General features: G+C 47.9%; 1 long non-coding RNA gene across 1 annotated transcript; it reads right to left on the reverse strand.

Moving 5' to 3' along the window:
* Nucleotides 1-5,716: 5,716 nt before the first annotated feature.
* On the reverse strand, nt 5,717-9,043 carry LOC123134210 (uncharacterized). Its single transcript, XR_006465579.1, has 3 exons — nt 8,233-9,043; nt 8,043-8,096; nt 5,717-7,934 (listed from the first exon to the last, which is right to left on the reverse strand). It is a non-coding gene; the product is annotated as an uncharacterized lncRNA (long non-coding RNA).
* Between the last annotated feature and the right edge of the window lie 8,168 nt (nt 9,044-17,211).

Genomic DNA, 17,211 nt, shown 5'->3' on the forward strand with positions numbered 1-17,211 from the left:
GTTGTCTTTCTTGGAGTCGCGACAGGTGTCAAGGAAATGCAGGCTTGTCATGACCAGAAGTGGCAAGCGCTCAAGGAGCGGCGCGTGTCTGCTAGCAGGGTGGACCAGAAGCTGAAGGACAAGTGCCTGGAGCTGCGCGAATGGCATGGCAAGTAGTTCAAAGTGCTTATGAGGAAGCAGGAGGCACTCCAGATGACGAGGGAAGATGTCCTGGCCCGTGAAGCGCGCCTGGCAGACCATAAATCACAACTGGACGCCAAGGAACAAGAGATCTCCCTTCGGGAGGAAAATCTTGGAGCCACTCTACGTGCCAAAGATGATGATCTGGAAGCCCTCGTATCACGACGCACCAAGGAGCTGGAAGGCAAGCACAAAGCTGCCCTGGATGCTCTCACGACTGATTCTTCTGCTCAGTTGAAGAAGCTCATTGATGACCTAGCTGCCGCATCCGCTATCAAGACTGACCTCGACCAACAGGTGGCCAAACTGACGGAAGAGCTTGCCAGGAGCACCAAGGAGGTGGAGGCCCTCAAGGAGGAGACGCGGAAGGCGGAGACCCTCCTGAATGATGTCTAGTCGCAGCTCTCCTCCAAGTCCCAAAGCCTCGAAACCGCCAATGGCACCATCATGGATATGAAAGCTAGGATCGACACCTTGGAAAGTGCGGCAGAGTCCAGCGGAACCGCTAGCAGCAATTGTCCAGGGATCTGGACAATCAACAACGTCTCTGGAAGGATGCAGAGGACAGGCTGGAGAACCAATCTGAGCAGCTCAACCTCTGGATCAGGTGCCTGATTGATATTGCCATGCATCTTGCTGCCCAAATCGTAACAATGGTATGGATGGGCTAGCTTTTCAGTCAACGGGCAGGAGGTCCCCAGCTTCAAGCTGGGAATTTTCTTCAACGAGCTGATCGACAAATTGAAGGTGCATGAAGAGGGGAGGGCCAAGAGTTTTGCGACCGAATTCCAGAAGCTTGCCCATGATGCCCTCCTCATGGTCTTGAGCAACATCGCCTACCACCATCCGGATCTTGACCTTGATGACGGGTCCAGGAAGCCACCGGCGGGTGCCGACATCTCAGCCACCAAGGATAAAGCCGCCTCTCGGGATGCCAAGGTCCTCCGCGTCCCAACGGCTTCACACAGTCGTCAGACTAACTGATGGACCGTTCGTTGTTCTCGTGCTATCCTGTAACAAGACATGATGTATGCTTTGTGTTTAGGTTCCATACTTTTTAATGCTTTTGTGGAACCAATGTCCATTGCTTAACCATAACTGCATGTTTATCCCTCTAGATTTATATGCTTGTGTTTGTATGATTGGTCCCTATATATGTTTTGGTTGCTTGGCGGTATCATACTGTCGCGATTGTCATAAGGGACTGGCCCTTAACGTTCATCTTGGCATGGATGCGTCCCGGCGAGTTTTTCCTTGGTAGCTCTGGACGTAGCCGCTCATTCTGTAAGCAGGGCTCAAGACAGAACGAGGGTGCAGACAAAGAACTAGACAAGGTACCATCACATGAAGGATTTCATAGTACAAACACTTACTTAAAAACCGAGGGATAAATGAATGTAAAAATCTAGGATTCATCAAGAGGAAATGGTTGCATTGACTTAGCTTTTTTTCTTTGCTCTTCCTCATCTTTCCCGGTAGCGTGCGCTTGATGTGCTCGCGATACCCGGAAGGACGAAAGCCAAGAGAATAACTTTCTGGGTTCCGGCTGGGACCAACATGCGTCACGCATGCCTGGCAGGCGGCAGGATATGGTGCCAGGCTCTCCCGGTCTCCCTTCCTTCCCTCTCCTCACTCCTTTTGGACAATCCGGCAATCACGTGGATCACGCCAGCGCAGACGGCCTTTCCGGGGCGTACTTGCCGGGGCATCGGTCAATGGATTTGTACCGGCGTTTTACTCAGGATTTCCTTAAGTAGGGTAAATGCTGAACTGAGTGCCGCACGGTACCCATCGACATTGACGATGCCAGGGATAAAGCAACTCGATTGCCGATGAAGGAAAGAGGTAGGAAAGAGGAACCTCGTTCCCCACGCCTCGCCCCTTCTCCCTGAATGGTGCCCGATCGGCGTTCACGCCACCTAGGCTGCCTGGGAGGAGAGTATAATTGTTGACATTAATCTCCACCACGGCTACGGCTGCGGTGGGACAAGATGATGAATGGAGCAGGTGCCGGGACGCCCCGCTCCTCCGCTCCATCTTCATATCGCCGCGGGCTCCACAGTCGATGGAGCCGCCGATGATGAAAATGGGGATGAAGACGACGCGCTTCTCATGCTTTTGGGTTCGTGCAAGTGATCCCCCTACCTCAGTGCCAAAGAAGTTCTAGGAAACCACGGACATCTATGGGGCCATGAGCCCCTTTCTGGTTCGGCGGGGGGATGGCACGTTACACAAAGAGCAGAGGAGCGTGAGATAGCACGACAAAGATCACACGGGCAATTTTACCCAGGTTTGTGCCACCACGAGGCATAAAACCCTAATCCTGCTTTGGTGCATTGATGGTGGATTGTGGTGGAAAATGCAGTGTTCTCGCCCAGTAGGGTCGCCTTGGGGCGAGAACGGCTACGCGCATATCTTCCTCTCTGGTTGCCATGGGCCTCCTTTTATAGATCAAGGGGTTACCACGGTGGCAAATCAGTCATCATGCACTGATTAGATAGCAAATAGTGCTATCATACCTAACTCTGCAGGCTGATAGAGCGCACGAAATGCACCGCTCAATGTCACATCACAGCTTGCCCGGTAGGCTCTGACGGGCTGTTTCGCCAGCTTTGCGTGTGCTCGCTTGACATGTCGCAGGACAGGTGTCATTTGCAGGTATTTTTGTAGAAAGTGGCTGCCATGTGGCATATAGCAGCCACTTAGTCACCTTGGAGCTTGACACCGCACTGATTGACGACGTGCATCATGGTGAGGTGGTGCGGTGGAGTCTTGACGGGGTGTTGTGCTTCCGCAGGCCCCGGCAGGCCTGCCGGGATGGTCTTGGGGATCGTTGTCGGGACGATCCTCGTCCTTACCAGGCTCGCCTACCTGGCAAGGGAGGTTTTTCCCTTGGTAGCATCTTGCTTCTCTGGATAGTCTTGGCCTTCTTGATCTGTGTTTTGGTGTTGGTCGTGGTGTTGCCGTGTCGATAGCTCGTCATCCGTGCACAAGTCAGGGGGGAACATGCACCCCTGTTTGTGTACCCCGACATCTGTGTAGGGGGTCCCGACCTGTGGATCTAGGATCAATGGATAACTGGGGATGACGAACACAGTGTTTGCCCAGGTCTGGCCCCTCTCGAAGAGGTAAAACCCTACGTCCTGCTTGATTGTATTGAATATATCATGGAGTTTATAGAGTAGATCTACCTCGAGACCGGCATGAGCTAAACCCTAAGGCTATGCGGTGATGAATATCTCCCTGGCCCTAATGACTACAACCCTCGGTTTATATAGACATTGATAGGGTTAGGGTTACCGAAGATAGATTACAACAAGAGGGAAAGAGATCTCGTCCACCCTGACTTGGAGGGCACACCACGGCTTCGCAGGTTTCCGGTCACCACATGACTCCTCCAGTATGGCCCATATACAATGGGTCGTCACCCCGAGGACCCCTTAGTCCATGACTCCCTCGGGGAGGAATCATATTCTTTGTTGCGTAATAAGGAGGCACTTCCTCGCGTGCGAAGATATAGTTGGTTGGTCCCAGCTGTCTGGGGAGGAAACTTTTTTCCCACATAATAAGGAGGAACTTTCCTTGCATGTGACCATGGACCTCATGGGTCCCAGCTGTCAGCCTCTCCACGTACAGTCCTCTTTCGATGACTCTCGTTTCTTGACCACGCCGCACCGAGCGCACCAAGGCGTTGGACAATGGCGAGGCTCCGAATGGGAATGACCCGGAGATGGGGAAGATGCGGCAGTGTAGTCATAGACGAAGAGGAGTATGGCGTACTAGGGTTGACTGGTTCGGTGCGCTTGGGGCTGCAGTCAGTGAAGAATAATATGAGGGTTGGAGGGATGGCCTAGCCGACCGTGGGGTAGCGCTTTGCAGCGAGGTGTGCAAAGCAGCGCCGCTAGCCGCTGGAAGTGGGAGCAGGAGGTCCCGTCGGTGTTGGAGGAAGAAGACGAGAGATTGAAGATGCATGTTGGTTGTTGGATGTACACCCAAGGACTACAGATGTCAGAATCATTTGTTGACTAAGTTAAGAAAGCCTTCCGTAGGCTTCGATCTATTTGCCCACATGTCAACCTCCTTCCGTGAGAAGATATAGCTTGTGGGTCCTAGCTGTCAGGGGGAGGAATATTTTTTTGCCCATAATAAGGACGCACTTCCTTGCGTGTGAAGATGTAGCTCCTGGATCCCAGCTGTTAGGGGGAGGAAACATTTTTTCGTGTAATAATGAGGAACTTCCTTGTGTGCGAAGATGTAGTTGGTGGGTCCAAGCTATCAGGGGGAGGAACAATATTCTTTTCGCATAATAAGGAGACAGTTGCATGTGCTGCGTCCATGACCTGGTGCGTCCCCACTGTCAGCCTTTCCATGTACTGTCCTCTTCCAGTGACTCTTGTTTGTTGACCATGCAGCACTGAGCACACCAAGGTGATGGACGATGGCGAGGCCCCAAACGGAAATAAGCTGGAGATGGGAAAACGCAACAGTGGAGTCGCATACATAGAGGAGTATGATGTTTAACTGGTTCTGGTGCAGCGTGGGGTTACAGTCCGTGGAGAATAACATGAGTTGTGGAGGGGTATAGGGATAGCCTGGCCGCCGGTGGGGTAGCACTTCACAGCGATGCATGCTAAGTAGAGCCGCTAGCCGCCAGAGGCCGGAGCTGGCGGTCCCGACGACGCTGGAGGAAGAAGACGAGAGATTGAAGATGCATGTCAGTCGTTGGATTTAATTCCAATGGCTATGGATGTGAGAATCATTTGTTGACTAAGATGATAACGCCTTACTTAGGCTTCAACCTATTAGCCCACATGCCAGCCTGCAAAAATGTGGAACATATTTAATCCATGTTTTCTAGAATTTACAGTCCATTTGGTGGGCTAGGTGAACAAATAATATAGCGTCTACGTGGCCCATTTAATTTTTTCTAAGAAATCACAACCCATTTGCGATTTCTTGAAATACACGAATTTGATGGGCTTGTTGTAAACATAATGTTATGTTAGACGGAGTAATTAGTATCAAAAAATAAACCGGAGCTGGGTATTTTCTTATATATAAAATTAGCTAATTAGCGAGTTATTGCTCAAAAAGAAAAATGTGCATGATGTTATTACATTGGTCCTTAAATCTTTGCAAGCTTATGTACGCAATCACCAGGATTTTTATTGCCTTATAGTAAAAAACAACCATGGTTTTCCTTGCCAAATTCTGTTAAATTTTATAAGTTAATAAGACATGGGATGTTTTTATAAAATATATAAGTTTCTATTAAATATACGACGATAATAATAATAATAATAATAATAATAATAATAATAATAATAATAATAATAATACATATTAATATAGTTAGAAGGAAAAACATAAATTGGATCTGGCATTCTTATTCTTATATATAGAAATATAGAACATAGATTTGCGTTTTATTCAAAAAAGGATAAGTTGGGTTATCGATGTTTAAGAAAAAAAATAAAACCTAGGTTGGGAGGCCCATAGGCCGGTAGATACATGATGGAACCCAAAACAATAAGTTGAAACCACTGTGTCGGTATGTCGTGGGCTGCGCAAGTAAAAAAACCTATGGGCAGGCCACAACCCAGTTGATACTTGTTCGCCCTCTAGAAAAAATGATACCTACTAGGTCCCCGATACCCCTAAAAAATGTCCCCGATGATAGTCTTCTGTGGCACCCCGGCTCAGAGAAACCGGAACGCACCCGTATTCCAACCCAGAGATCAAGGTGAAGTGTTCTGGAATACGGCACTGCCTAGCATAGAACAAACCAACTCTCTATTACAACCCGAATATGAATACAAGGTCTCCGATATTATAATAAGTAACACCGGCACGACGACACTACGCCAACCACAGTTGCTCTATGAAAGCAGCAAAACAACTCGAGGCAGCAGAACCTCTACTGGCAGCGGAACAACTATTGGCAGCGGAACAACGAACGGCGATGATGGACTCCAAACCGCAGGGACTCTGGCTGGAACGTTTATCCTGGCTCGCGAACATAGGAAACACACCCAACAAGCAAGCAAAAGACACGACCTGCAAACTGGCATGACACGCCAGGTCAGTACATTAAATGTACCTGCAAGCTCACAATAACCAAAAGCAGTCAAGACAAACAACAACATGGCATTAGTAGGTTAAAGCAATCATGAGCATGGTATTAACAGAACAACATGGTATGCACAACTGAACATGATACAACGTTAACATGGCACGATCATATGAACACAATGATACTACATGCAACAGGTTAACATAATCATGCACCAACTTACTCTTGCTCAGCGGTTACCTCGTAACCAAAACATGCATTCCTTACCACCGCGATCATCACATGATCATCTCAGGATCAAATCAAGCTTGGTATAACAATACCGTAGTAATTATTACATGACCACAAGGAGCTTGACCTTTACCCGTGATTCTCGCATAACACCACAAATATCCAACAACTTGGTATCATCGACACCACAGTGATCCACTCACGATCACATAAAGATCAACCAACTTCTTTCATCATCGAACCAGGATTGTAATTAAGTACATAATAATTATTATTTTTGACCCATAGCGTGACCGACTCCGAATTGGGCCCATATCCGCGGGTGCGGCTATTGATAGATTTAATACACACACTCTGCAGAGGTAGCGCACTTTACCCACACCACGGAACCCATGGCTTCGCACTCCCATTCGGGTGGACCAACGGCGTTTCGACAAAACTGATCTACTGCCCATGACACTCACTCGGCCACTCCGACCAACTCCCCTCTAGGCTAAGTCATGGGTGGCCCCGTGCCTACCAAAGGCATCAACAGCCACCCGTCGTGGCAAATAAACGGTCCCAAACGGGGACATGGATCCATACAACAACAACAACAGGGACACAAGGTTCATGTCCGCCTACTTGATTAGGGTAGCGCGCGCCCATAACCTTCCCTCATTGGAGGCACCGGCGAGAGGCATGACAATAGACCCAGTTAGGACCTTACCATAAAGGCAAATGTGGTTGCACTGGTCAGCTCGATTCAGTGGCACCATGGCTCAGCCAACAGTTGTTCAAGTTCAATTAAGTCCGGTTAAACTTGAATGCAATAAGCTAAGTCACATGAAAATAACAAGATACAACTATGATGCATGAGCATGATATCAACATAAGCATGGAGGTGCAACATAATCATCGAGCATAACCACAATGAAACATATATCCGAATGAGCATGGCATACTGACGAGCATGATTAACACAAGCATAACTCTACCATAAGCACATCATGACCACTAGCATCATGAATAAATACCATGCAAGAACATAGCAAGAACACTACCAAGTAAACATGTAACCAAATAGATGCAACGGAAGAAACATAACAACGGTACTGAATAACAGACGATAAGCATGCATCAGAAAGAACATGACTTCTACCAGCATGTATTACTGCCAACAAGCATGACATGTGAAAATGATATTAGCAAGTAGCACAAGATATCATGATGCATCATAACATAGCATGAAGATGGACAAGAATCCACGAGCATAACCGAAACAACGACAACAGTGGCAAACAAGCAAACAGATAACGGTAAACTTTTATTATTCAAGTTAAAATCCAAGGCTACTGCATAACTATCATGCAAGTGGCTGTTGTGACTTGCCTGGGGGTGACGGAGAGTTTGGGAAGAAGTGCGGTGAAGCCGCAGAACGAAACGTCGGACGGTTCTCTCTCGGAGGGGGCTGATTAGAGGCAAGGTCAAACTGGTCATTTTCACTATGGGACCACCTAGTGAAAATGTAACTAAGAGAAAGAGCTCGACGATATGAAGAGGTGAGCGTTGGTTTCACCTTAATCGGAGTTACGGTTGAAAAGTTGTAACGGTTGGAAGATCAGGGACTATTCTGCAAAAATATCACGCAAATAGGTCCCTGAGTGGATAAGGCAGAAACGTATTTGAGAAAATACGCTTTCCGTGGAGGAAAGCGCGTTTACGCCTGAAGAACAAGAGGAATACGCTTTCAAGAGGAGAAAACGTACTCAGGAAATACACTTCCAGGAGAAGGAAGCGAACTCCAGGAATCGCGCCACCACTTATCCACGTCAGCGGGGCGCCTCGGCCACTGACGGGCTGGGCCCAGCAGCAGGGGGGCTAGGCACGGGTGTCTTCTTCCTCCCGCTGCTCCCCCGTGCGGGACAGAAGAGGCGGGGGAGGGGCCGCGCTGCCGGCGATGTGGCGGCCGGCTCAGGCGGCCTTCGGCCGAGCCGAGTGCACCTGCAGGCTGGGCGGAGCCTGGCGCCTCCATTCCCAGCAAGAGGAGGCGCAGGGGAGGCCGCGAACGACGACGAGGGCGGTGACAGGAGGAGGTACAGAGGCGGGCGTCCGACGATGAAACGGGCGACTCCAGCGATATCCGAGGAAGCTGAGGGTACTGGAGGGTGCAGGGCGACGTTGCGTTCCCGTTCAGAGGCAGAATGAGCACCGAGGACGGGTGGAATGGAGGGGAGGCCACGGTGACAGAAGGCTACAAAGAGCTTCGGGCGGCGGGGTGCTCCGGCGAAACAAGCACTCCGGCGAGGGGAAAACGGGGTGGGGTGGCTCTTGGTGGAGTGGGGAAACTGGTGGACAGGGAGGAAGGAGGAGAGCAGGCCTAGGGCGGCCGGACTAGCTCGGACTCCGGCGAACACCAAGAACGAACGGCAAACTCCGGCAAGATGCGGTCGCTCCGGTGGTCGTGGAGGCTTGGGGAGAGTCTTAGGAGTTGCGGGAGAGCCTCGGGGTCCTTATATAGGCCGAGGGGAGGCCACAGGAGTGCAATGGAGGACAGGGGCTGGATATGTCACAGGGAGCTTGACGGCGACCACACGGCAGTGACTGAGGGCGAGGCAGCGACGCAGAGCGACTAAGTAGATCACGGGTGAGCTACCAGACATGAAATGGACATGAGAGGCAGAGGGAACGGACGAGAACAGGGGCGGGAAGACTCCAGAGCACGCATTTGGCTGGTCGTGACCCGTGGTCACCGGGTGAACTGGCATACGCGGTGCCAGGTGAGCGGCCACATCATGTCTAGTGGATAGACCGTGCAGCCCTTAGGCAAACTGATTAAACAACATGGTCCAGGGGCAAAGAAGTAATTAGTAGGAGGAGCCAAAAGATTGTGACAGCAAGGTGTTTGCGCTGCAGGGAGACAAGCATAGGAGGACACAGAGGCTGAGCTTTGGCATGACTTGACCACACGCAAAGGACACTGTGGTGCCCAAGTACTAGCCCAAATGGAGGAGTCTAGATGGGTGTTGCTGTAGAAAGTGACCTACTGGTCAGAAATGAAGATTATGAAGTTGCACTCACATAATTGCATCAAATGAACTGAAAATGGTTATGACCCAATGATTTGAGGATATAAAGATGTCCAAACAGTTTCAGGCCCTTTGGATGAACCAAAGTAGCACTTGCTTCAGAAAGCTTTATTTTGACCAAAAACTTGGAAAAAATCCACATGGCGAATAGCTAAATGGATTGAGCCACAACTTGGTGGAGGGTGTTTATATGGGTAATAGAATGTCCTCGTAAATTTGCAGCTTAAATGAAGCAGTATAAAATATAGTTGCTTCACAAACTAAAAATCTAACTAGAAACCAAGATTTGAGCTGTGCTCACATAGAAAGGTTACATGAGCTAAAATTGGGTGGAGAGTGATTATTTGACCAAATGAAGGATTTGGCAAAAGTTCATATCATTTCAACATGCCTAGAATATACTTCCTTCACAAAGCTTCTTTCTAGGCAGAAACTTTGTAAAATCATAGAAAAATAATTACTAGGAAAATGAGGTTGAAATTTGGCACAGGGAAATGATATGGATAGTAAAATGTGTCCAAGAAGTTGGGAGTCAATTGGGCAAAGATAAAAAGCACTTGCTTCACTAAGGGCCATTTAGGGCAAAATAGGAAAATGATTATTGGAGGATTATTTTGAACATGGCAATGAAAGTTTTTGTAATATTTGAGCAATATATGACCCAAACAATTTATGAGAATTATTTGGGAATTTTTGGAGTGACAGAAAGAGGGGTTGCTTCACAACCTAGGGCAAATAGGATAATTCCTTTATCAGAAAAGGGATATTCCCACTAAAAAGAATATTGGGATTTGGGATAGGATGGAAATGCCATGAGATAGGGATGGTTTTGGGGATGACAAGCCACTATAAGACCTAGGAAGACATGATCTTCCCAAGTTTGGAACCACATAGCCACAAAAAAGCAAATTAAATCCAGAAATCCAAGAAAATCCTCAGAAAAAGAAAAGGGCAAAATCCAGGCTGTTACAAACCTTCCCCCCTTAAAGAAATCTCGTCCTCGAGATTTGATTGCTCAGGGATAAATATTTTTTCTGACTTGAAGAAACCGGTTCCAACTCGGGTTTCTTCTATTCATTCTCATATAATATCCCCACTGAATTGGATCTGACTGACTGCCTTGATCTGGGGTGGTTTGCTACACCGTACCTGACATACTGACCGGACTTATCTCATATGTTCCTGTTCATACTGTCTCAAATTTTTGTTCATATCTGCTGGATTAACTGAGGTCTGAAAGATTATCCTTACTGGCATAGGTGTCCTTCTCGATACTGCTCCTTGCTGGAGAGGTTACTCTTGTATCAAGTACCGAGAATATTCCATGGAGTTGGGAATACATCTTCCTGTGGGACAAGGAATCTTTGGCTTTCTGATGAGTTCTGACTTCTCGCAGGAGTTTCTGACTTATCTTGGCTGGCTTCACAATCTTGAGTATCCAACTTGTACCCAAAGTTTGACTGTCGCTTGACGTGAACGATAGAAAAGTGCATCGTCTCCTGATGATAGCATTTGCAGACTTGACTGGCGGTGATCTTGGCAAAGAATCCCATTCAGTCTATAATTGCTTCCCATATGAGAGAGATAACAATCCTCAAAATATGAGATCTCACATTGATTCTTCATTTTGCCGGTATATCCATGGGGATAACAGTCCGTGTGATGTTCTAGCGCAGTTACTGAGGTCAATATGTTGAGTTGTCCTTGGTTCGAACTTGACAGACTCGGTTATTCAATACTGACAGTTCTAAGCATTCTGTGGACTGAGCTAATTGCCTTGCTATGAGGTCCTTACTGCAATGAAGTAGACCTCTTAGGCGTGTCTTCACTCAGTAGTTGGTATGAAATATCAGACTGTCTTGGGCATACATACCACATTTTTCACACAATAACCGGCATACCTGTATTGTCGGTCTTACTCTTTCATTATCCTTTTCTTCATCTGGATCCTTAACTGAAAGAGTGGGGCCTTATATATCCTTGATTATTTTTGCAGCCCTGAGTACTGTCATGTGCAATACCTTGCAATCATACCTTGGTCTTATTCATGTCTCCAGTATCGAGATATTTATTCGGTTCATGTGTGCTTATACAGATCATATTACTGTTGCTAACTATGCCGAACAGTGACAGGATTCATAACATCACCTTGTCGGGTGTGTTGGGGCTGATCTCGATAATTACTGCCAAGATGATATCTCAATATTGTCTGTCTTCAAGACTTGTCGATTCTTGCATCACCCACTGGTTTTTCCTTCACTAGCATATCCAGTGAGGTTGTCGGATGCGTACCGTGAATTCTTTCTGCATTGGACAGCATACTCACTACATGAAGAAATATCTGATTCTCAAGCCATCCTTTGTTCTGATTGATTTTTGTTTCTGACTTAACTGTTGCAGATTTACCACTTGGAAAACACTGCCATATGCTGACAAGCCATTGTTTATTTTCTTGTACCAGTGTCATACTGAAGAAGACTGGGCAGCTTACTTCAGAATCCATCAGGGTATCGTGCTGCGGAAGACTGGATAGCTTGTGCTTGAAGCTTACTGCGGATATCTTGCCGAGGAAGGCTGGGTACCGTACCTTATAAGCTTCCCCCCTTAGAGACTTACTAGGGAAGACTTGGTACCTTATGTCAAAAGCTTTTGCAGTATTCATTTGAAATGACGGAATATCTTGCACTGGAATCCATTCATACCTTTCTGATGCAGACTGGTCAATAGTGTCCTGTACGCTTTGTTGATAAACTGTGGAGGAGGACTGGACTGATCTTTCGTGAACAGATTAACATATATATTCTTGTCATTCCAGCTGCTAATAACTTGTATGACAAGAATTGTCTGATTGTCCTTCTTGTTGAATTCATTACATATTTGGACTGACTTATGGGGGTCGCATGCTTCAAATCTGACTCATGGCAGAATCAATCATCGGCTACAGACCATACCTCTGACTTGAAATGCATGGTTGGACTTGGATCCAATTTTGTTCTCTTGCTGATTTAATCATTGCTGCAATAAAGGTGTATCTCTGACGGGTACTTGATACTGAAAATCTGAGCAGACTATACCTGTATTCAGACCGAATGTCTACAACATAATGCTGTCAGCTAAAAATCTCATTGATTTTAACTGAGTTCCTTGGTGTATATCTATACTTCTCACGTCTTCTTCTGATCCGGTGTCGGTTGATGAGCAATTTTCCATAAGGGGGTAACACCGAGGATTTAAAACAAAACAAGAAGCACGAGAAAACGATCGACTGCAATAAAGCACATAGCAAACAAGCTACAAAACTAATCCACATAGGCACACACAAGCATAAACAAGTAATGATATTACAACAGATGCACATGCACTACATGAAGAACTACACCATACGCTTGAGCAAATGTTCAGGAGCTGACGAAGAAGCTAAAGGAGTAGCGAGTGGAACTGCTGACTCCAAAACTCCGGAGGGATGAGGCGGAGGAGTTGGAGAAGCTGGCGGAGACTGAGGTAGGGAATCATCAAGAAATCTCCTGGCTCCAGTGGCGTCTCGAACTAACTCGGAAATAAGAAGACACTCGGGCATCATGTAACGGGACATGGCGAGGATAGTCGGGTCATCTTGGGGGTTGACAAATGGGAACTTGATCTGCTTAGGAGTGTCGACGATGGTGGGATAGAATTGATAAGTGTGGTTCTCTTGCACCATGCTCTCTTGATGACGAAGACCAGTGATTGATGCCACTGCGGCAAGCTGAACGACACGCTTGGGAGTAGCGCTGTAACCAGCGTGGAAACTGTAGGTGCGCTTACCAACAGGAATCGAGGCTGGCAGATGGACATGGGCAACATACTCCAGGATTCTTCCTCCAGCAGAGAACTGGAATACTTGATAATGGGGTGGATCTCCATGGGGATAAATGCTACACCACATGTCACCAATGAGGGTGGCAAAGCTGTGAGGTGCAGGAGTGGGACTGAAAGCAATAGGAATAGCACCGGCAGCTCTCGGAAGGGCACTGAACTCATGGAAGCTGACCGCCATCTACGCACAAAATAGAGGTTCGTGGTATCCGAATAAGATTATATGCAGCAAACGAGTGCAGCAACCAAATGCAGCAAGTAAGGGCAACAACCAGACCCTATACTATTGTTTTCTAACGTTCCAGCAGACTAGGACGCTCTAGAGCCAGACCTGCTCTGATACCAAGGCTGTGGCACCCCGGCTTAGAGAAACCGGAACGCACGTGTATTCCGGCCCAGAGATCGAGGTGAAGTCTTCTGGAATACGACACTTTCTAGCATAGAACAAACTAGCTCTCTATTACAACTCGAATATGAATACAAGGTCTCCAATATTACAATAAATAACACTGGCACGACGACACTACACCATCCACAGTTGCTCTATGCAAGCAGCAAAACAAATCGAGGCAGTGGAACCTCTACTGGCAGTGGAACCATTATTGGCAGCGGAACAACGAACAACGATGATGGACTCCAATCTGCAGGGACTCTAGCTGGAACATTTATCCTAGCTCGCGAACACAGGAACCACACCCAACAAGCAAGCAATCCAGGCATGACCTGCAAACTGGCATGGCACGCCAGGTCAGTACATTGAATGTACTTGCAAGCTCACAATAACCATAAGCAGTCAAGACAAACAACAACATGGCATTAGCAGGTTAAAGCAATCACGAGCATGGTATTAACAGAACAACATGGCATGCACAACTGAACATGATACAACTTTAACATGGCACGATCATATGAACACGATGATACTACATGCAACAGGTTAACATAATCATGCACCAACTTACTCTTGCTCGGTGGTTACCTCGTAACCAAAACATGCATTACTTACCACCGTGATCATCACATGATCATCTCAAGATCAAATCAAGCTTGGCATAACAATACCGTAGTAATCATTACATGACCACAAGGAGCTTGACCTTTACCCGTGATTCTCGCATAACACCACAAATATCCAACAACTTGGTATCCTCGATACCACAGTGATCCTCTCACGATCACATAAAGATCAACCAACTTCTTTCATCATCAAACCGGGGTTGTTATTAAGTACATCATTATTATTACTGTTGACCCATAGCGTGACCGACTCCGAACTGGGCCCATATCCACGGGCACGGCTATCGATAGATTTAACACCCACACTCTGCAGAGGTAGCACACTTTACCCACACCACGGAATCCATGGCCTCGCACTCCCATTCGGGTAGGCCAACGGCGTTCCGTCAAAACCGATCTATTGCCCATGACACTCTCCCGGCCACTCCGACCAACTCCCCTCTGGGCTAAGTCATGGGTGGCTCTGTGCCTACCAAAGGCATCAACGACCACCGTCGTGGCAAATAAACGATCCCAAACGGGGACATGGATCCATACAACAACAACGGGCACACGAGGTTCATTCCGCCTACCTGATCAGGGTAGCGCGCGCCCATAACCTTTCCTTGTTGGAGGCGCCGGTGAGAGGCATGACAGTAGACCCAATTAGGGCCTTCCCATAAAGGCAAATGTGGTTGCACTGGTCAGCTCGATTCAGTGGCACCATGTTAATTAATTCAGCTCGACTCAGCCAACATTTGTTCAAGTTCAATTAATTCCGGTTAAACTTGAATGCAATAAGCTAAGTCACATGAAAAGAACAAGATGCAACTACGATGCATGAGCATGATATCAACATAAGCATGAAGGTGCAACATAATCATCGAGCATAACCACAATGAATCATATATCTGAATGAGCATGGCATACTGACGAGCATGAAAAATACAAGCATAACTCTACCATAAGCACATCATGACCACTAGCATCATGAATAAATACCATGCAAGAACATAGCAAGAACACTACCAAGTAAATATGTAACCAACTAGATGCAACGTAACCAACATAGCAACAGTACTGAATAACAGACGATATGCATGCATCAGAAAGCCATTACTTCTACCAGCATGTAGTACTACCAACAAGCATGACATGTGAAAATGATATTAGCAAGTAGCACAAGATATCACGATGCATCATAACATAGCATGAAGGTGGACAAGAATCCACGAGCATAACTGAAACAACGACAACAGTAGCAAACAAGCAAATAGATAACGATAAACTTTTATTAAATATTCAAGTTGCAATCCAAGGCTACTGCATGACTGTCACATCCCTAGTTCTGGTATGACCTAGACTAGCTAGTCATGTGTGCATCATGTTTAGTTCCATTTAAATTTGAAATGAGGATTTGTGAAACCCTCAGAATCATCTCTGGAAATGACCCAAATAAAAAAAGTGCTCCAAAAAGGTCCAAGAAAATGCTCATGTTGCTCTCTAAAAATATTGGACAGAGATAAAAATCAAACCAATATTTTTAAGAGCTCATAAGTATTTATTTTGGGCATTTGGAATTAATGCAATAATTATTTGCTTTGGATATATATTGTTATATATATAATATTGTCCAAAAATTATGCCAGTTGTTGAGGAGCTCTGGAATAATACCACTAGCCCCTACAAAAATTGGGATAAGAAAATAAAATGATTTAGTATTTTTATTAAAGCAAAACAAATGTCAGAAAATAGAAAAGAAAATCAAATAGGAAAAAGGGAGCTTACCTGCGGCCTGGCACTGTGCGGCCTGGCTGGCCCAGCTTACTGGCGACGCCAGTCGTGGTCCTCCTGGCGCCAGGAGGACGATGGGAACGCGCTCGCCGCCCGCGCGCATGCACGCCACCTCCTGCCTGCCTGCCTGGCGTCCTCCTTGTCGCCCTGGATCGCCCGGACGGCGCCACGCGACCCCCCAGGCCTCTCTCACTCTCCCCCGTCCTCCTCCCCGCCTCTGTCGCCCTCTCCCGTGACAGCCGAGCGCTGCCGTCGCTGCAGCTCACCGCCGACGCGCTCCCCGCCGTCCCCTCGCACCTTCGGCATGTCCCAGAGCTCCGCCTCCTCGCGCTGAAGCCCTCCGCGGAGGCATGCGAGCCGGAACGCCCCAAGGAGCCGCCATCGCCGTCGTCTTTGCCTCCGGCCGCCATAGATCGCCATCGCTGCTCCGCCGTCTCTAGCACATCCACGACCACACCGAGCAACCCTGCGAGCCTGCTGTGAGCCCCACCATCTTCTCCCCCTTCTCCCCTGGCCCTCTGCGCCCCCTAGCCCCCCTGGCTGCACGAGCCGAAGCTGACCTCCACTCGAGCTCATCGCCGGCGACATTCCGGCGACCCCCTGGCCACCCCACCATGCCCAATAGCCTTGTGAGCTCGCGTAGAGGCCGTAGGAGGCAAGAGTCATGCGTTCTGCAGCCCGTAGAGTCGACCTCCTCCTCAGCCGAACTCCGGCCACCGCCGAGGTCGATGCCGCCGTCGTGTCTGGCCACCCCAGGGTCTCCCGTGTGACCCATTGGATGCGCGCAAGCCTAGGCTCCTCGCAGATGGTCTCCGCCGCCCGAATGGACGCCGGAGGGCGAGTCCCGAGCCCCTCCACCGCGTTCGGCCTCGCCGGCGGCTAAACACCGGTGGGGGTTGACCGTTTTGACCTCGCCGGGCCGTTAGGTGGGCCCCATGGATCAGGTGATTAGCTTAGGGCTAATCACCATTAACTAAACCCCCTGACACTGACCAGTGGGCCCAGTACCCCCTA

The sequence above is a fragment of the Triticum aestivum genome, chromosome 6B, assembly GCF_018294505.1.
Source record: "Triticum aestivum cultivar Chinese Spring chromosome 6B, IWGSC CS RefSeq v2.1, whole genome shotgun sequence".
Lineage (NCBI taxonomy): Eukaryota > Viridiplantae > Streptophyta > Magnoliopsida > Poales > Poaceae > Triticum > Triticum aestivum.